General features: G+C 42.0%; 38 non-coding genes and 5 pseudogenes across 38 annotated transcripts; all 43 read left to right on the plus strand.

Moving 5' to 3' along the window:
• The first annotated feature begins 199 nt into the window (after positions 1-199).
• Positions 200-318, plus strand: LOC141645346 (5S ribosomal RNA). Its single transcript, XR_012544898.1, has one exon. It is a non-coding gene; the product is annotated as a 5S ribosomal RNA (ribosomal RNA).
• Positions 319-553: 235 nt separating this feature from the next.
• LOC141645423 (5S ribosomal RNA) lies at positions 554-672 on the plus strand. Its single transcript, XR_012544908.1, has one exon. It is a non-coding gene; the product is annotated as a 5S ribosomal RNA (ribosomal RNA).
• Positions 673-910: 238 nt separating this feature from the next.
• LOC141645449 (5S ribosomal RNA) lies at positions 911-1029 on the plus strand. Its single transcript, XR_012544932.1, has one exon. It is a non-coding gene; the product is annotated as a 5S ribosomal RNA (ribosomal RNA).
• Positions 1030-1264: 235 nt separating this feature from the next.
• On the plus strand, positions 1265-1384 carry LOC141644650 (5S ribosomal RNA). Its single transcript, XR_012544262.1, has one exon. It is a non-coding gene; the product is annotated as a 5S ribosomal RNA (ribosomal RNA).
• Positions 1385-1617: 233 nt separating this feature from the next.
• On the plus strand, positions 1618-1736 carry LOC141645172 (5S ribosomal RNA). The gene has a single exon (XR_012544758.1). It is a non-coding gene; the product is annotated as a 5S ribosomal RNA (ribosomal RNA).
• A 234-nt stretch (positions 1737-1970) lies between these two features.
• LOC141645522 (5S ribosomal RNA) lies at positions 1971-2089 on the plus strand. The gene has a single exon (XR_012545003.1). It is a non-coding gene; the product is annotated as a 5S ribosomal RNA (ribosomal RNA).
• Positions 2090-2324: 235 nt separating this feature from the next.
• Positions 2325-2441, plus strand: LOC141645348 (5S ribosomal RNA; annotated as a pseudogene).
• A 236-nt stretch (positions 2442-2677) lies between these two features.
• On the plus strand, positions 2678-2796 carry LOC141645285 (5S ribosomal RNA). Its single transcript, XR_012544866.1, has one exon. It is a non-coding gene; the product is annotated as a 5S ribosomal RNA (ribosomal RNA).
• A 238-nt stretch (positions 2797-3034) lies between these two features.
• LOC141645267 (5S ribosomal RNA) lies at positions 3035-3152 on the plus strand. The gene has a single exon (XR_012544850.1). It is a non-coding gene; the product is annotated as a 5S ribosomal RNA (ribosomal RNA).
• A 238-nt stretch (positions 3153-3390) lies between these two features.
• LOC141645574 (5S ribosomal RNA) lies at positions 3391-3509 on the plus strand. Its single transcript, XR_012545053.1, has one exon. It is a non-coding gene; the product is annotated as a 5S ribosomal RNA (ribosomal RNA).
• Positions 3510-3743: 234 nt separating this feature from the next.
• Positions 3744-3862, plus strand: LOC141644821 (5S ribosomal RNA). The gene has a single exon (XR_012544426.1). It is a non-coding gene; the product is annotated as a 5S ribosomal RNA (ribosomal RNA).
• A 232-nt stretch (positions 3863-4094) lies between these two features.
• Positions 4095-4213, plus strand: LOC141645039 (5S ribosomal RNA). Its single transcript, XR_012544634.1, has one exon. It is a non-coding gene; the product is annotated as a 5S ribosomal RNA (ribosomal RNA).
• Positions 4214-4451: 238 nt separating this feature from the next.
• On the plus strand, positions 4452-4570 carry LOC141645636 (5S ribosomal RNA). The gene has a single exon (XR_012545114.1). It is a non-coding gene; the product is annotated as a 5S ribosomal RNA (ribosomal RNA).
• A 235-nt stretch (positions 4571-4805) lies between these two features.
• LOC141645399 (5S ribosomal RNA) lies at positions 4806-4924 on the plus strand (annotated as a pseudogene).
• Positions 4925-5160: 236 nt separating this feature from the next.
• On the plus strand, positions 5161-5281 carry LOC141645372 (5S ribosomal RNA; annotated as a pseudogene).
• Positions 5282-5519: 238 nt separating this feature from the next.
• Positions 5520-5638, plus strand: LOC141645380 (5S ribosomal RNA). Its single transcript, XR_012544901.1, has one exon. It is a non-coding gene; the product is annotated as a 5S ribosomal RNA (ribosomal RNA).
• Positions 5639-5874: 236 nt separating this feature from the next.
• On the plus strand, positions 5875-5993 carry LOC141645586 (5S ribosomal RNA). Its single transcript, XR_012545064.1, has one exon. It is a non-coding gene; the product is annotated as a 5S ribosomal RNA (ribosomal RNA).
• Positions 5994-6229: 236 nt separating this feature from the next.
• LOC141644983 (5S ribosomal RNA) lies at positions 6230-6348 on the plus strand. Its single transcript, XR_012544581.1, has one exon. It is a non-coding gene; the product is annotated as a 5S ribosomal RNA (ribosomal RNA).
• A 238-nt stretch (positions 6349-6586) lies between these two features.
• Positions 6587-6705, plus strand: LOC141644672 (5S ribosomal RNA). Its single transcript, XR_012544284.1, has one exon. It is a non-coding gene; the product is annotated as a 5S ribosomal RNA (ribosomal RNA).
• Positions 6706-6942: 237 nt separating this feature from the next.
• Positions 6943-7061, plus strand: LOC141644480 (5S ribosomal RNA). The gene has a single exon (XR_012544095.1). It is a non-coding gene; the product is annotated as a 5S ribosomal RNA (ribosomal RNA).
• A 238-nt stretch (positions 7062-7299) lies between these two features.
• LOC141645413 (5S ribosomal RNA) lies at positions 7300-7418 on the plus strand. Its single transcript, XR_012544904.1, has one exon. It is a non-coding gene; the product is annotated as a 5S ribosomal RNA (ribosomal RNA).
• A 238-nt stretch (positions 7419-7656) lies between these two features.
• On the plus strand, positions 7657-7775 carry LOC141645597 (5S ribosomal RNA). The gene has a single exon (XR_012545075.1). It is a non-coding gene; the product is annotated as a 5S ribosomal RNA (ribosomal RNA).
• Positions 7776-8021: 246 nt separating this feature from the next.
• Positions 8022-8140, plus strand: LOC141644503 (5S ribosomal RNA). Its single transcript, XR_012544118.1, has one exon. It is a non-coding gene; the product is annotated as a 5S ribosomal RNA (ribosomal RNA).
• A 239-nt stretch (positions 8141-8379) lies between these two features.
• Positions 8380-8498, plus strand: LOC141645608 (5S ribosomal RNA). Its single transcript, XR_012545086.1, has one exon. It is a non-coding gene; the product is annotated as a 5S ribosomal RNA (ribosomal RNA).
• Positions 8499-8736: 238 nt separating this feature from the next.
• Positions 8737-8855, plus strand: LOC141644994 (5S ribosomal RNA). The gene has a single exon (XR_012544592.1). It is a non-coding gene; the product is annotated as a 5S ribosomal RNA (ribosomal RNA).
• A 243-nt stretch (positions 8856-9098) lies between these two features.
• On the plus strand, positions 9099-9218 carry LOC141645300 (5S ribosomal RNA; annotated as a pseudogene).
• Positions 9219-9455: 237 nt separating this feature from the next.
• LOC141645356 (5S ribosomal RNA) lies at positions 9456-9576 on the plus strand (annotated as a pseudogene).
• Positions 9577-9811: 235 nt separating this feature from the next.
• On the plus strand, positions 9812-9930 carry LOC141645420 (5S ribosomal RNA). The gene has a single exon (XR_012544905.1). It is a non-coding gene; the product is annotated as a 5S ribosomal RNA (ribosomal RNA).
• A 239-nt stretch (positions 9931-10169) lies between these two features.
• LOC141644949 (5S ribosomal RNA) lies at positions 10170-10288 on the plus strand. The gene has a single exon (XR_012544548.1). It is a non-coding gene; the product is annotated as a 5S ribosomal RNA (ribosomal RNA).
• Positions 10289-10523: 235 nt separating this feature from the next.
• On the plus strand, positions 10524-10642 carry LOC141645166 (5S ribosomal RNA). Its single transcript, XR_012544752.1, has one exon. It is a non-coding gene; the product is annotated as a 5S ribosomal RNA (ribosomal RNA).
• Positions 10643-10879: 237 nt separating this feature from the next.
• Positions 10880-10998, plus strand: LOC141645098 (5S ribosomal RNA). The gene has a single exon (XR_012544689.1). It is a non-coding gene; the product is annotated as a 5S ribosomal RNA (ribosomal RNA).
• A 237-nt stretch (positions 10999-11235) lies between these two features.
• On the plus strand, positions 11236-11354 carry LOC141645494 (5S ribosomal RNA). Its single transcript, XR_012544975.1, has one exon. It is a non-coding gene; the product is annotated as a 5S ribosomal RNA (ribosomal RNA).
• Positions 11355-11590: 236 nt separating this feature from the next.
• LOC141645424 (5S ribosomal RNA) lies at positions 11591-11709 on the plus strand. The gene has a single exon (XR_012544909.1). It is a non-coding gene; the product is annotated as a 5S ribosomal RNA (ribosomal RNA).
• Positions 11710-11954: 245 nt separating this feature from the next.
• Positions 11955-12073, plus strand: LOC141644444 (5S ribosomal RNA). Its single transcript, XR_012544062.1, has one exon. It is a non-coding gene; the product is annotated as a 5S ribosomal RNA (ribosomal RNA).
• A 237-nt stretch (positions 12074-12310) lies between these two features.
• LOC141645619 (5S ribosomal RNA) lies at positions 12311-12429 on the plus strand. Its single transcript, XR_012545097.1, has one exon. It is a non-coding gene; the product is annotated as a 5S ribosomal RNA (ribosomal RNA).
• Positions 12430-12661: 232 nt separating this feature from the next.
• Positions 12662-12780, plus strand: LOC141644834 (5S ribosomal RNA). Its single transcript, XR_012544438.1, has one exon. It is a non-coding gene; the product is annotated as a 5S ribosomal RNA (ribosomal RNA).
• Positions 12781-13023: 243 nt separating this feature from the next.
• Positions 13024-13142, plus strand: LOC141644707 (5S ribosomal RNA). Its single transcript, XR_012544317.1, has one exon. It is a non-coding gene; the product is annotated as a 5S ribosomal RNA (ribosomal RNA).
• A 238-nt stretch (positions 13143-13380) lies between these two features.
• LOC141645540 (5S ribosomal RNA) lies at positions 13381-13499 on the plus strand. Its single transcript, XR_012545020.1, has one exon. It is a non-coding gene; the product is annotated as a 5S ribosomal RNA (ribosomal RNA).
• A 239-nt stretch (positions 13500-13738) lies between these two features.
• Positions 13739-13857, plus strand: LOC141645505 (5S ribosomal RNA). The gene has a single exon (XR_012544986.1). It is a non-coding gene; the product is annotated as a 5S ribosomal RNA (ribosomal RNA).
• A 237-nt stretch (positions 13858-14094) lies between these two features.
• Positions 14095-14213, plus strand: LOC141644486 (5S ribosomal RNA). The gene has a single exon (XR_012544101.1). It is a non-coding gene; the product is annotated as a 5S ribosomal RNA (ribosomal RNA).
• A 236-nt stretch (positions 14214-14449) lies between these two features.
• Positions 14450-14568, plus strand: LOC141645421 (5S ribosomal RNA). The gene has a single exon (XR_012544906.1). It is a non-coding gene; the product is annotated as a 5S ribosomal RNA (ribosomal RNA).
• A 235-nt stretch (positions 14569-14803) lies between these two features.
• LOC141645323 (5S ribosomal RNA) lies at positions 14804-14922 on the plus strand. Its single transcript, XR_012544895.1, has one exon. It is a non-coding gene; the product is annotated as a 5S ribosomal RNA (ribosomal RNA).
• A 236-nt stretch (positions 14923-15158) lies between these two features.
• On the plus strand, positions 15159-15277 carry LOC141645358 (5S ribosomal RNA). The gene has a single exon (XR_012544899.1). It is a non-coding gene; the product is annotated as a 5S ribosomal RNA (ribosomal RNA).
• Positions 15278-15339: the final 62 nt, after the last annotated feature.

Below are 15339 nucleotides of genomic sequence, written 5' to 3' on the forward strand. Positions count from 1 at the left end.
AGCTCTAACTTTTCTTGATTTAATGAGTCCAACGCGTAGATCTCGTCGAGATAATAAATTTGAAAAAAATCCGCCCCAATCGGACTCTCTGGGAGCAAGTTACGACCGTTCGGAGACGTGACGGGATATTTAAAACTTAGTTTATGTTGAAAAAGGCTAGAGATGAGGTAATATAATGAAATTTGTGAGGAAAGTGTATGGGTGCGATCATACCAGCACTAATGTACCGGATCCCATCAGAACTCCGCAGTTAAGCGTGCTTGGGCGAGAGTAGTACTAGGATGGGTGACCTCCTGGGAAGGCCTCGTGTTGCACCCCTTTTTTTTTTTTTTCGTTTTTTCACGGTATTTTAGCTCTAAATTTTCTTGATTTAATGAGTTAAACGCGTAGATCTCGTCGAGATAATAAATTTGAAAAAAAAATCCGCCCCAATCGGACTCTCCGGGAGCAAGTTACGACTGTTCGGAGACGTGACGGGATATTGAAAACTTGGTTTATGTTGAAAAAAGGCTAGAGATTAGGTAATATAATGAAATTTGTGAGGAAAGTGTATGGGTGCGATCATACCAGCACTAATGCACCGGATCCCATCAGAACTCCGCAGTTAAGCGTGCTTGGGCGAGAGTAGTACTAGGATGGGTGACCTCCTGGGAAGGCCTCGTGTTGCACCCCCTTTTTTTCTTTTTTTTTCGTTTTTTCACGTTATTTTAGCCTAAATTTTCTTGGTTTAATGAGTTAAACGCGTAGATCTCGTCGAGATAATAAATTTGAAAAAAAAATCCGCCCCAATCGGACTCTCCGGGAGCAAGTTACGACTGTTCGGAGACGTGACGGGATATTGAAAACTTGGTTTATGTTGAAAAAAGGCTAGAGATGAGGTAATATAATGAAATTTGTGAGGAAAGTGTATGGGTGCGATCATACCAGCACTAATGCACCGGATCCCATCAGAACTCCGCAGTTATGCGTGCTTGGGCGAGAGTAGTACTAGGATGGGTGACCTCCTGGGAAGGCCTCGTGTTGCACCCCCTTTTTTTCTTTTTTTCGTTTTTTCACGTTATTTTAGCCTAAATTTTCTTGGTTTAATGAGTTAAACGCGTAGATCTCGTCGAGATAATAAATTTGAAAAAAAAAACCGCCCCAATCGGACTCTCCGGGAGCAAGTTACGACCGTTCGGAGACGTGACGGGATATTTAAAACTTAGTTTATGTTGAAAAAGGCTAGAGATGAGGTAATATAATGAAATTTGTGAGGAAAGTGTATGGGTGCGATCATACCAAAGACTAATGCACCGGATCCCATCAGAACTCCGCAGTTAAGCGTGCTTGGGCGAGAGTAGTACTAGGATGGGTGACCTCCTGGGAAGGCCTCGTGTTGCACCCCCTTTTTTTCTTTTTTTCGTTTTTTCACGTTATTTTAGCCTAAATTTTCTTGGTTTAATGAGTTAAACGCGTAGATCTCGTCGAGATAATAAATTTGAAAAAAATCCGCCCCAATCGGACTCTCCGGAGCAAGTTACGACTGCTCGGAGACGAGACGGGATATTTAAAACTTGGTTTATGTTGAAAAAAGGCTAGAGATGAGGTAATATAATGAAATTTGTGAGGAAAGTGTATGGGTGCGATCATACCAGCACTAATGCACCGGATCCCATCAGAACTCCGCAGCTAAGCGTGCTTGGGCGAGAGTAGTACTAGGATGGGTGACCTCCTGGGAAGGCCTCGTGTTGCACCCCTTTTTTTTTTTTTTCGTTTTTTCACGTTATTTTAGCCTAAATTTTCTTGGTTTAATGAGTTAAACGCGTAGATCTCGTCGAGATAATAAATTTGAAAAAAAAATCCGCCCCAATCGGACTCTCCGGGAGCAAGTTACGACCGTTCGGAGACGTGACGGGATATTGAAAACTTGGTTTATGTTGAAAAAAGGCTAGAGATGAGGTAATATAATGAAATTTGTGAGGAAAGTGTATGGGTGCGATCATACCAGCACTAATGCACCGGATCCCATCAGAACTCCGCAGTTAAGCGTGCTTGGGCGAGAGTAGTACTAGGATGGGTGACCTCCTGGGAAGGCCTCGTGTTGCACCCCCTTTTTTTTTTTTTTTCGTTTTTTCACGTTATTTTAGCCTAAATTTTCTTGGTTTAATGAGTTAAACGCGTAGATCTCGTCGAGATAATAAATTTGAAAAAAAAATCCGCCCCAATCGGACTCTCCGGGAGCAAGTTACGACCGTTCGGAGACGTGACGGGATATTTAAAACTTAGTTTATGTTGAAAAAGGCTAGAGATGAGGTAATATAATGAAATTTGTGAGGAAAGTGTATGGGTGCGATCATACCACTAATGCACCGGATCCCATCGTAACTCCGCAGCTTAAGCGTGCTTGGGCGAGAGTAGTACTAGGATGGGTGACCTCCTGGGAAGGCCTCGTGTTGCACCCCCTTTTTTTCTTTTTTTCGTTTTTTCACGTTATTTTAGCCTAAATTTTCTTGGTTTAATGAGTTAAACGCGTAGATCTCGTCGAGATAATAAATTTGAAAAAAAAATCCGCCCCAATCGGACTCTCCGGGAGCAAGTTACGACCGTTCGGAGACGTGACGGGATATTGAAAACTTGGTTTATGTTGAAAAAAGGCTAGAGATGAGGTAATATAATGAAATTTTTGAGGAAAGTGTATGGGTGCGATCATACCAGCACTAATGCACCGGATCCCATCAGAACTCCGCAGCTAAGCGTGCTTGGGCGAGAGTAGTACTAGGATGGGTGACCTCCTGGGAAGGCCTCGTGTTGCACCCCGTTTTTTTCTTTTTTTTTTCGTTTTTTTTCGTTATTTTAGCCTAAATTTTCTTGGTTTTATGAGTTAAACGAGTAGATCTCGTCGAGATAATAAATTTGAAAAAAAATCCGCCCCAATCGGACTCTCCGGGAGCAAGTTACGACCGTTCGGAGACGTGACGGGATATTGAAAACTTGGTTTATGTTGAAAAAAGGCTAGAGATGAGGTAATATAATGAAATTTGTGAGGAAAGTGTATGGGTGCGATCATACCAAAACTAATGCACCGGATCCCATCAGAACTCCACATTTAAGCGTGCTTGGGCGAGAGTAGTACTAGGATGGGTGACCTTCCGGAAGGCCTCGTGTTGCACCCCTTTTTTCTTTTTTTTTTCGTTTTTTCACGGTATTTTAGCTCTAAATTTTCTTGATTTAATGAGTTAAACGCGTAGATCTCGTCGAGATAATAAATTTGAAAAAAAAATCCGCCCCAATCGGACTCTCCGGGAGCAAGTTACGACCGTTCGGAGACGTGACGGGATATTGAAAACTTTGTTTATGTTGAAAAAAGGCTAGAGATGAGGTAATATAATGAAATTTGTGAGGAAAGTGTATGGGTGCGATCATACCAGCACTAATGCACCGGATCCCATCAGAACTCCACATTTAAGCGTGCTTGGGCGAGAGTAGTACTAGGATGGGTGACCTCCTGGGAAGGCCTCGTGTTGCACCCCCTTTTTTTCTTTTTTTCGTTTTTTCACGGTATTTTAGCTCTAAATTTTCTTGATTTAATGAGTTAAACGCGTAGATCTCGTCGAGATAATAAATTTGAAAAAAATCCGCCCCAATCGGACTCTCCGGGAGCAAGTTACGACCGTTCGGAGACGTGACGGGATATTTAAAACTTAGTTTATGTTGAAAAAGGCTAGAGATGAGGTAATATAATGAAATTTGTGAGGAAAGTGTATGGGTGCGATCATACCAGCACTAATGCACCGGATCCCATCGAACTCCGCAGCTTAAGCGTGCTTGGGCGAGAGTAGTACTAGGATGGGTGACCTCCTAGGAAGGCCTCGTGTTGCACCCCTTTTTTTTTTTTTTCGTTTTTTCACGGTATTTTAGCTCTAACTTTTCTTGATTTAATGAGTTAAACGCGTAGATCTCGTCGAGATAATAAATTTGAAAAAAATCCGCCCCAATCGGACTCTCTAGGAGCAAGTTACGACGATTCGGAGACGTGACGGGATATTTAAAACTTAGTTTATGTTGAAAAAGGCTAGAGATGAGGTAATATAATGAAATTTGTGAGGAAAGTGTATGGGTGCGATCATAAAAGCACTAATGCACCGGATCCCATCAGAACTCCACATTTAAGCGTGCTTGGGCGAGAGTAGTACTAGGATGGGTGACCTCCTGGGAAGGCCTCGTGTTGCACCCCCTTTTTTTCTTTTTTTTCGTTTTTTCACGGTATTTTAGCTCTAAATTTTCTTGATTTAATGAGTTAAACGCGTAGATCTCGTCGAGATAATAAATTTGAAAAAAAAATCCGCCCCAATCGGACTCTCCGGGAGCAAGTTACGACCGTTCGGAGACGTGACGGGATATTGAAAACTTGGTTTATGTTGAAAAAAGGCTAGAGATGAGGTAATATAATGAAATTTGTGAGGAAAGTGTATGGGTGCGATCATACCAGCACTAATGCACCGGATCCCATCAGAACTCCGCAGTTAAGCGTGCTTGGGCGAGAGTAGTACTAGGATGGGTGACCTCCTGGGAAGGCCTCGTGTTGCACCCCCTTTTTTTCTTTTTTTCGTTTTTTCACGTTATTTTAGCCTAAATTTTCTTGGTTTTATGAGTTAAACGAGTAGATCTCGTCGAGATAATAAATTTGAAAAAAAATCCGCCCCAATCGGACTCTCCGGGAGCAAGTTACGACCGTTCGGAGACGTGACGGGATATTGAAAACTTGGTTTATGTTGAAAAAAGGCTAGAGATGAGGTAATATAATGAAATTTGTGAGGAAAGTGTATGGGTGCGATCATACCAAAGACTAATGCACCGGATCCCATCAAACTCCGCAGCTTAAGCGTGCTTGGGCGAGAGTAGTACTAGGATGGGTGACCTTCCCGAAGGCCTCGTGTTGCACCCCCTTTTTTTCTTTTTTTCGTTTTTTCACGGTATTTTAGCTCTAAATTTTCTTGATTTAATGAGTTAAACGCGTAGATCTCGTCGAGATAATAAATTTGAAAAAAAAATCCGCCCCAATCGGACTCTCCGGGAGCAAGTTACGACTGTTCGGAGACGTGACGGGATATTTAAAACTTAGTTTATGTTGAAAAAGGCTAGAGATGAGGTAATATAATGAAATTTGTGAGGAAAGTGTATGGGTGCGATCATACCAAAGACTAATGCACCGAATCCCATCGAAACTCCGCAGATGAAGCGTGCTTGGGCGAGAGTAGTACTAGGATGGGTAACCTCCTGGGAAGGCCTCGTGTTGCACCCCTTTTTTTCTTTTTTTTTTCGTTTTTTCACGTTATTTTAGCCTAAATTTTCTTGATTTAATGAGTTAAACGCGTAGATCTCGTCGAGATAATAAATTTGAAAAAAAAATCCGCCCCAATCGGACTCTCCGGGAGCAAGTTACGACCATTCGGAGACGTGACGGGATATTGAAAACTTGGTTTATGTTGAAAAAAGGCTAGAGATGAGGTAATATAATGAAATTTGTGAGGAAAGTGTATGGGTGCGATCATACCAGCACTAATGCACCGGATCCCATCAGAACTCCGCAGTTAAGCGTGCTTGGGCGAGAGTAGTACTAGGATGGGTGACCTCCTAGGAAGGCCTCGTGTTGCACCCCCCTTTTTTTTTTTTTCGTTTTTTCACGGTATTTTAGCTCTAACTTTTCTTGATTTAATGAGTTAAACGCGTAGATCTCGTCGAGATAATAAATTTGAAAAAAAAATCCGCCCCAATCGGACTCTCTGGGAGCAAGTTACGACAGTTCGGAGACGTGACGGGATATTGAAAACTTGGTTTATGTTGAAAAAAGGCTAGAGATGAGGTAATATAATGAAATTTGTGAGGAAAGTGTATGGGTGCGATCATACCAGCACTAATGCACCGGATCCCATCAGAACTCCACATTTAAGCGTGCTTGGGCGAGAGTAGTACTAGGATGGGTGACCTCCTGGGAAGGCCTCGTGTTGCACCCCTTTTTTTTTTTTTTCGTTTTTTCACGGTATTTTAGCTCTAAATTTTCTTGATTTAATGAGTTAAACGCGTAGATCTCGTCGAGATAATAAATTTGAAAAAAAAATCCGCCCCAATCGGACTCTCCGGGAGCAAGTTACGACCGTTCGGAGACGTGACGGGATATTGAAAACTTGGTTTATGTTGAAAAAAGGCTAGAGATGAGGTAATATAATGAAAATTTGTGAGGAAAGTGTATGGGTGTGATCATACCAGCACTAATGCACCGAATCCCATCAGAACTCCGTAGTTAAGCGTGCTCGGCCAAGAGTAGTACTAGGATGGGTGACCTCCTGGGAAGGCCTCGTGTTGCACCTTTTTTTTTTTCTTTTTTTCGTTTTTTCAGGGTATTTTAGCTCCAAATTTTCTTGATTTAATGAGTTAAACTCATAGATCTCGTCGAGATAATAAATTTGAAAAAAAAATCCGCCCCAATCGGACTCTCCGGGAGCAAGTTACGACCGTTCGGAGACGTGACGGGATATTGAAAACTTGGTTTATGTTGAAAAAAGGCTAGAGATGAGGTAATATAATGAAATTTGTGAGGAAAGTGTATGGGTGCGATCATACCAGCACTAATGCACCGAATCCCATCAAAACTCCGCAGTTAAGCGTGCTTGGGCGAGAGTAGTACTGGGATGGGTGACCTCCTGGAAAGGCCTCGTGTTGCACCCCCTTTTTTTCTTTTTTTCGTTTTTTCACGGTATTTTTGCTCTAAATTTTCTTGATTTAATGAGTTAAACGCGTAGATCTCGTCGAGATAATAAATTTGAAAAAAAAATCCGCCCCAATCGGACTCTCCGGGAGCAAGTTACGACCGTTCGGAGACGTGACGGGATATTGAAAACTTGGTTTATGTTGAAAAAAGGCTAGAGATGAGGTAATATAATGAAATTTGTGAGGAAAGTGTATGGGTGCGATCATACCAGCACTAATGCACCGAATCCCATCAGAACTCCGCAGTGAAGCGTGCTTGGGCGAGAGTAGTACTAGGATGGGTAACCTCCTGGGAAGGCCTCGTGTTGCACCCCTTTTTTTCTTTTTTTTTTCGTTTTTTCACGTTATTTTAGCCTAAATTTTCTTGATTTAATGAGTTAAACGCGTAGATCTCGTAGAGATAATAAATTTGAAAAAAAAATCCGCCCCAATCGGACTCTCCGGGAGCAAGTTACGACCATTCGGAGACGTGACGGGATATTGAAAACTTGGTTTATGTTTAAAAAAGGCTAGAGATGAGGTAATATAATGAAATTTGTGAGGAAAGTGTATGGGTGCGATCATACCAGCACTAATGCACCGGATCCCATCAGAACTCCGTAGTTAAGCGTGCTTGGGCGAGAGTAGTACTAGGATGGGTGACCTCCTAGGAAGGCCTCGTGTTGCACCCCCCCCTTTTTTTTTTTTTCGTTTTTTCACGGTATTTTAGCTCTAACTTTTCTTGATTTAATGAGTTAAACGCGTAGATCTCGTCGAGATAATAAATTTGAAAAAAAAATCCGCCCCAATCGGACTCTCCGGGAGCAAGTTACGACCATTCGGAGACGTGACGGGATATTGAAAACTTGGTTTATGTTGAAAAAAGGCTAGAGATGAGGTAATATAATGAAATTTGTGAGGAAAGTGTATGGGTGCGATCATACCAGCACTAATGCACCGGATCCCATCAGAACTCCACATTTAAGCGTGCTTGGGCGAGAGTAGTACTAGGATGGGTGACCTCCTGGGAAGGCCTCGTGTTGCACCCCCTTTTTTTTTTTTTTTTTTTTTTTTTCTTTTTTTCACGGTATTTTAGCTCTAAATTTTCTTGATTTAATGAGTTAAACGCGTAGATCTCGTCGAGATAATAAATTTGAAAAAAAAATCCGCCCCAATCGGACTCTCTCGAGCAAGTTACGACCGTTCGGAGACGTGACGGGATATTGAAAACTTTGTTTATGTTGAAAAAAGGCTAGAAATGAGGTAATATAATGAAATTTGTGAGGAAAGTGTATGGGTGCGATCATACCAGCACTAATGCACCGGATCCCATCAGAACTCCGCAGTTAAGCGTGCTTGGGCGAGAGTAGTACTAGGATGGGTGACCTCATAGGAAGGCCTCGTGTTGAACCCCCTTTTTTTTTTTTTTTTTCGTTTTTTCACGGTATTTTAGCTCTAACTTTTCTTGATTTAATGAGTTAAACGCGTAGATCTCGTCGAGATAATAAATTTGAAAAAAAAATCCGCCCCAATCGGACTCTCTGGGAGCAAGTTACGACAGTTCGGAGACGTGACGGGATATTGAAAACTTGGTTTATGTTGAAAAAAGGCTAGAGATGAGGTAATATAATGAAATTTGTGAGGAAAGTGTATGGGTGCGATCATACCAGCACTAATGCACCGGATCCCATCAGAACTCCACATTTAAGCGTGCTTGGGCGAGAGTAGTACTAGGATGGGTGACCTCCTGGGAAGGCCTCGTGTTGCACCCCCTTTTTTTCTTTTTTTCGTTTTTTCACGGTATTTTAGCTCTAAATTTTCTTGATTTAATGAGTTAAACGCGTAGATCTCGTCGAGATAATAAATTTGAAAAAAAAATCCGCCCCAATCGGACTCTCCGGGAGCAAGTTACGACCGTTCGGAGACGTGACGGGATATTGAAAACTTGGTTTATGTTGAAAAAAGGCTAGAGATGAGGTAATATAATGAAAATTTGTGAGGAAAGTGTATGGGTGTGATCATACCAGCACTAATGCACCGAATCCCATCAGAACTCCGTAGTTAAGCGTGCTCGGCCAAGAGTAGTACTAGGATGGGTGACCTCCTGGGAAGGCCTCGTGTTGCACCTTTTTTTTTTTTTTTTTTCGTTTTTTCAGGGTATTTTAGCTCCAAATTTTCTTGATTTAATGAGTTAAACTCATAGATCTCGTCGAGATAATAAATTTGAAAAAAAAATCCGCCCCAATCGGACTCTCCGGCTCCGGGAGCAAGTTACGACCGTTCGGAGACGTGACGGGATATTGAAAACTTGGTTTATGTTGAAAAAAGGCTAGAGATGAGGTAATATAATGAAATTTGTGAGGAAAGTGTATGGGTGCGATCATACCAAAGACTAATGCACCGAATCCCATCAAAACTCCGCAGTTAAGCGTGCTTGGGCGAGAGTAGTACTGGGATGGGTGACCTCCTGGAAAGGCCTCGTGTTGCACCCCCTTTTTTTCTTTTTTTCGTTTTTTCACGGTATTTTTGCTCTAAATTTTCTTGATTTAATGAGTTAAACGCGTAGATCTCGTCGAGATAATAAATTTGAAAAAAAAATCCGCCCCAATCGGACTCTCCGGGAGCAAGTTACGACAGTTCGGAGACGTGACGGGATATTGAAAACTTGGTTTATGTTGAAAAAAGGCTAGAGATGAGGTAATATAATGAAATTTGTGAGGAAAGTGTATGGGTGCGATCATACCAAAGACTAATGCACCGAATCCCATCGAACTCCGCGCAGTGAAGCGTGCTTGGGCGAGAGTAGTACTAGGATGGGTAACCTCCTGGGAAGGCCTCGTGTTGCACCCCCTTTTTTTTTTTTTTCGTTTTTTCACGTTATTTTAGCCTAAATTTTCTTGATTTAATGAGTTAAACGCGTAGATCTCGTAGAGATAATAAATTTGAAAAAAAAATCCGCCCCAATCGGACTCTCCGGGAGCAAGTTACGACCATTCGGAGACGTGACGGGATATTGAAAACTTGGTTTATGTTTAAAAAAGGCTAGAGATGAGGTAATATAATGAAATTTGTGAGGAAAGTGTATGGGTGCGATCATACCAGCACTAATGCACCGGATCCCATCAGAACTCCGTAGTTAAGCGTGCTTGGGCGAGAGTAGTACTAGGATGGGTGACCTCCTAGGAAGGCCTCGTGTTGCACCCCCTTTTTTTTTTTTTTTTTTCGTTTTTTCACGGTATTTTAGCTCTAACTTTTCTTGATTTAATGAGTTAAACGCGTAGATCTCGTCGAGATAATAAATTTGAAAAAAAAATCCGCCCCAATCGGACTCTCCGGGAGCAAGTTACGACCGTTCGGAGACGTGACGGGATATTTAAAACTTAGTTTATGTTGAAAAAGGCTAGAGATGAGGTAATATAATGAAATTTGTGAGGAAAGTGTATGGGTGCGATCATACCAAAACTAATGCACCGGATCCCATCAGAACTCCACATTTAAGCGTGCTTGGGCGAGAGTAGTACTAGGATGGGTGACCTCCCGGGAAGGCCTCGTGTTGCACCCCTTTTTTTTTTTTTTCGTTTTTTCACGGTATTTTAGCTCTAAATTTTCTTGATTTAATGAGTTAAACGCGTAGATCTCGTCGAGATAATAAATTTGAAAAAAAAATCCGCCCCAATCGGACTCTCCGGGAGCAAGTTACGACCGTTCGGAGACGTGACGGGATATTGAAAACTTGGTTTATGTTGAAAAAAGGCTAGAGATGAGGTAATATAATGAAATTTGTGAGGAAAGTGTATGGGTGTGATCATACCAGCACTAATGCACCGAATCGCATCAGAACTCCGTAGTTAAGCGTGCTCGGCCAAGAGTAGTACTAGGATGGGTGACCTCTTGGGAAGGCCTCGTGTTGCACCCTTTTTTTTTCTTTTTTTCGTTTTTTCAGGGTATTTTAGCTCCAAATTTTCTTGATTTAATGAGTTAAACTCGTAGATCTCGTCGAGATAATAAATTTGAAAAAAAAATCCGCCCCAATCGGACTCTCCGGGAGCAAGTTACGACCGTTCGGAGACGTGACGGGATATTGAAAACTTGGTTTATGTTGAAAAAAGGCTAGAGATGAGGTAATATAATGAAATTTGTGAGGAAAGTGTATGGGTGCGATCATACCATCACTAATGCACCGAATCCCATCAAAACTCCGCAGTTAAGCGTGCTTGGGCGAGAGTAGTACTGGGATGGGTGACCTCCTGGAAAGGCCTCGTGTTGCACCCCCTTTTTTTCTTTTTTTCGTTTTTTCACGTTATTTTTGCTCTAAATTTTCTTGATTTAATGAGTTAAACGCGTAGATCTCGTCGAGATAATAAATTTGAAAAAAAAATCCGCCCCAATCGGACTCTCCGGGAGCAAGTTACGACTGTTCGGAGACGTGACGGGATATTGAAAACTTGGTTTATGTTGAAAAAAGGCTAGAGATGAGGTAATATAATGAAATTTGTGAGGAAAGTGTATGGGTGCGATCATACCAGCACTAATGCACCGAATCCCATCAGAACTCCGCAGTGAAGCGTGCTTGGGCGAGAGTAGTACTAGGATGGGTGACCTCCTGGGAAGGCCTCGTGTTGCACCCCTTTTTTTCTTTTTTTTCGTTTTTTCACGTTATTTTAGCCTAAATTTTCTTCATTTAATGAGTTAAACGCGTAGATCTCGTCGAGATAATAAATTTGAAAAAAAAATCCGCCCCAATCGGACTCTCCGGGAGCAAGTTACGACCATTCGGAGACGTGACGGGATATTGAAAACTTGGTTTATGTTGAAAAAAGGCTAGAGATGAGGTAATATAATGAAATTTGTGAGGAAAGTGTATGGGTGCGATCATACCAGCACTAATGCACCGGATCCCATCAGAACTCCGCAGCAAAGCGTGCTTGGGCGAGAGTAGTACTAGGATGGGTGACCTCCTGGGAAGGCCTCGTGTTGCACCCCTTTTTTTTTTTTTTTTTTTTTTTTTCTTTTTTTCACGGTATTTTAGCTCTAAATTTTCTTGATTTAATGAGTTAAACGCGTAGATCTCGTCGAGATAATAAATTTGAAAAAAAATCCGCCCCAATCGGACTCTCCGGGAGCAAGTTACGACCGTTCGGAGACGTGACGGGATATTGAAAACTTTGTTTATGTTGAAAAAAGGCTAGAAATGAGGTAATATAATGAAATTTGTGAGGAAAGTGTATGGGTGCGATCATACCAGCACTAATGCACCGGATCCCATCAGAACTCCGCAGTTAAGCGTGCTTGGGCGAGAGTAGTACTAGGATGGGTGACCTCCTAGGAAGGCCTCGTGTTGAACCCCCTTTTTTTTCTTTTTTTCGTTTTTTCACGGTATTTTAGCTCTAACTTTTCTTGATTTAATGAGTTAAACGCGTAGATCTCGTCGAGATAATAAATTTGAAAAAAAAATCCGCCCCAATCGGACTCTCTGGGAGCAAGTTACGACAGTTCGGAGACGTGACGGGATATTTAAAACTTAGTTTATGTTGAAAAAGGCTAGAGATGAGGTAATATAATGAAATTTGTGAGGAAAGTGTATGGGTGCGATCATACCAGCACTAATGCACCGGATCCCATCAGAACTCCACATTTAAGCGTGCTTGGGCGAGAGTAGTACTAGGATGGGTGACCTCCTGGGAAGGCCTCGTGTTGCACCCCTTTTTTTTTTTTTTCGTTTTTTCACGGTATTTTAGCTCTAAATTTTCTTGATTTAATGAGTTAAACGCGTAGATCTCGTCGAGATAATAAATTTGAAAAAAATCCGCCCCAATCGGACTCTCCGGGAGCAAGTTACGACTGCCGGAGACGTGACGGGATATTGAAAACTTGGTTTATGTTGAAAAAAGGCTAGAGATGAGGTAATATAATGAAATTTGTGAGGAAAGTGTATGGGTGTGATCATACCAGCACTAATGCACCGAATCCCATCAGAACTCCGTAGTTAAGCGTGCTCGGCCAAGAGTAGTACTAGGATGGGTGACCTCCTGGGAAGGCCTCGTGTTGCACCCTTTTTTTTTTTTTTTTTCGTTTTTTCAGGGTATTTTAGCTCCAAATTTTCTTGATTTAATGAGTTAAACTCGTAGATCTCGTCGAGATAATAAATTTGAAAAAACAATTCGCCCCAATCGGACTCTCCGGCTCCGGGAGCAAGTTACGACCGTTCGGAGACGTGACGGGATATTGAAAACTTGGTTTATGTTGAAAAAAGGCTAGAGATGAGGTAATATAATGAAATTTGTGAGGAAAGTGTATGGGTGCGATCATACCAGCACTAATGCACCGAATCCCATCAAAACTCCGCAGTTAAGCGTGCTAGGGCGAGAGTAGTACTGGGATGGGTGACCTCCTGGAAAGGCCTCGTGTTGCACCCCCTTTTTTTTCTTTTTTTCGTTTTTTCACGGTATTTTAGCTCTAAATTTTCTTGATTTAATGAGTTAAACGCGTAGATCTCGTCGAGATAATAAATTTGAAAAAAAAATCCGCCCCAATCGGACTCTCCGGGAGCAAGTTACGACCGTTCGGAGACGTGACGGGATATTGAAAACTTGGTTTATGTTGAAAAAAGGCTAGAGATGAGGTAATATAATGAAATTTGTGAGGAAAGTGTATGGGTGCGATCATACCAGCACTAATGCACCGAATCCCATCAGAACTCCGCAGTTAAGCGTGCTTGGGCGAGAGTAGTACTAGGATGGGTGACCTCCTAGGAAGGCCTCGTGTTGCACCCCCTTTTTTTTTCTTTTTTTCGTTTTTTCACGGTATTTTAGCTCTAACTTTTCTTGATTTAATGAGTCCAACGCGTAGATCTCGTCGAGATAATAAATTTGAAAAAAAAATCCGCCCCAATCGGACTCTCTGGGAGCAAGTTACGACCGTTCGGAGACGTGACGGGATATTGAAAACTTGGTTTATGTTGAAAAAAGGCTAGAGATGAGGTAATATAATGAAATTTGTGAGGAAAGTGTATGGGTGCGATCATACCAGCACTAATGTACCGGATCCCATCAGAACTCCACATTTAAGCGTGCTTGGGCGAGAGTAGTACTAGGATGGGTGACCTCCTGGGAAGGCCTCGTGTTGCACCCCCTTTTTTACTTTTTTTCGTTTTTTCACGGTATTTTAGCTCTAAATTTTCTTGATTTAATGAGTTAAACGCGTAGATCTCGTCGAGATAATAAATTTGAAAAAAAAATCCGCCCCAATCGGACTCTCCGGGAGCAAGTTACGACCGTTCGGAGACGTGACGGGATATTGAAAACTTGGTTTATGTTGAAAAAAGGCTAGAGATTAGGTAATATAATGAAATTTGTGAGGAAAGTGTATGGGTGCGATCATACCAGCACTAATGCACCGGATCCCATCAGAACTCCGCAGTTAAGCGTGCTTGGGCGAGAGTAGTACTAGGATGGGTGACCTCCTGGGAAGGCCTCGTGTTGCACCCCCTTTTTTTCTTTTTTTCGTTTTTTCACGTTATTTTAGCCTAAATTTTCTTGGTTTAATGAGTTAAACGCGTAGATCTCATCGAGATAATAAATTTGAAAAAAAAATCCGCCCCAATCGGACTCTCCGGGAGCAAGTTACGACCGTTCGGAGACGTGACGGGATATTGAAAACTTGGTTTATGTTGAAAAAAGGCTAGAGATTAGGTAATATAATGAAATTTGTGAGGAAAGTGTATGGGTGCGATCATACCAGCACTAATGCACCGGATCCCATCAGAACTCCGCCGTTAAGCGTGCTTGGGCGAGAGTAGTACTAGGATGGGTGACCTCCTGGGAAGGCCTCGTGTTGCACCCCTTTTTTTCTTTTTTTCGTTTTTTCACGTTATTTTAGCCTAAATTTTCTTGGTTTAATGAGTTAAACGCGTAGATCTCGTCGAGATAATAAATTTGAAAAAAAAATCCGCCCCAATCGGACTCTCCGGGAGCAAGTTACGACCGTTCGGAGACGTGACGGGATATTGAAAACTTGGTTTATGTTGAAAAAAGGCTAGAGTTGAGGTAATATAATGAAATTTGTGAGGAAAGTGAATGGGTGCGATCATACCAGCACTAATGCACCGGATCCCATTAGAACTCCGCAGTTAAGCGTGCTTGGGCGAGAGTAGTACTAGGATGGGTGACCTCCTGGGAAGGCCTCGTGTTGCACCCCTTTTTTTTCTTTTTTTCGTTTTTTCACGTTATTTTAGCCTAAATTTTCTTTGTTTAATGAGTTAAACGCGTAGATCTCGTCGGGATAATAAATTTGAAAAAAAAATCCGCCCCAATCGGACTCTCCGGGAGCAAGTTACGACCGTTCGGAGACGTGACGGGATATTGAAAACTTGGTTTATGTTGAAAAAAGGCTAGAGATGAGGTAATATAATGAAATTTGTGAGGAAAGTGTATGGGTGCGATCATACCAGCACTAATGCACCGGATCCCATCAGAACTCCGCAGTCAAGCGTGCTTGGGCGAGAGTAGTACTAGGATGGGTGACCTCCTGGGAAGGCCTCGTGTTGCACCCCCGTTTTTTTCTTTTTTTCGTTTTTTCACGTTATTTTAGCCTAAATTTTCTTGGTTTAATGAG

Source organism: Silene latifolia, chromosome 2 (genome assembly GCF_048544455.1).
Source record: "Silene latifolia isolate original U9 population chromosome 2, ASM4854445v1, whole genome shotgun sequence".
Taxonomy (NCBI): Eukaryota; Viridiplantae; Streptophyta; class Magnoliopsida; order Caryophyllales; family Caryophyllaceae; genus Silene; species Silene latifolia.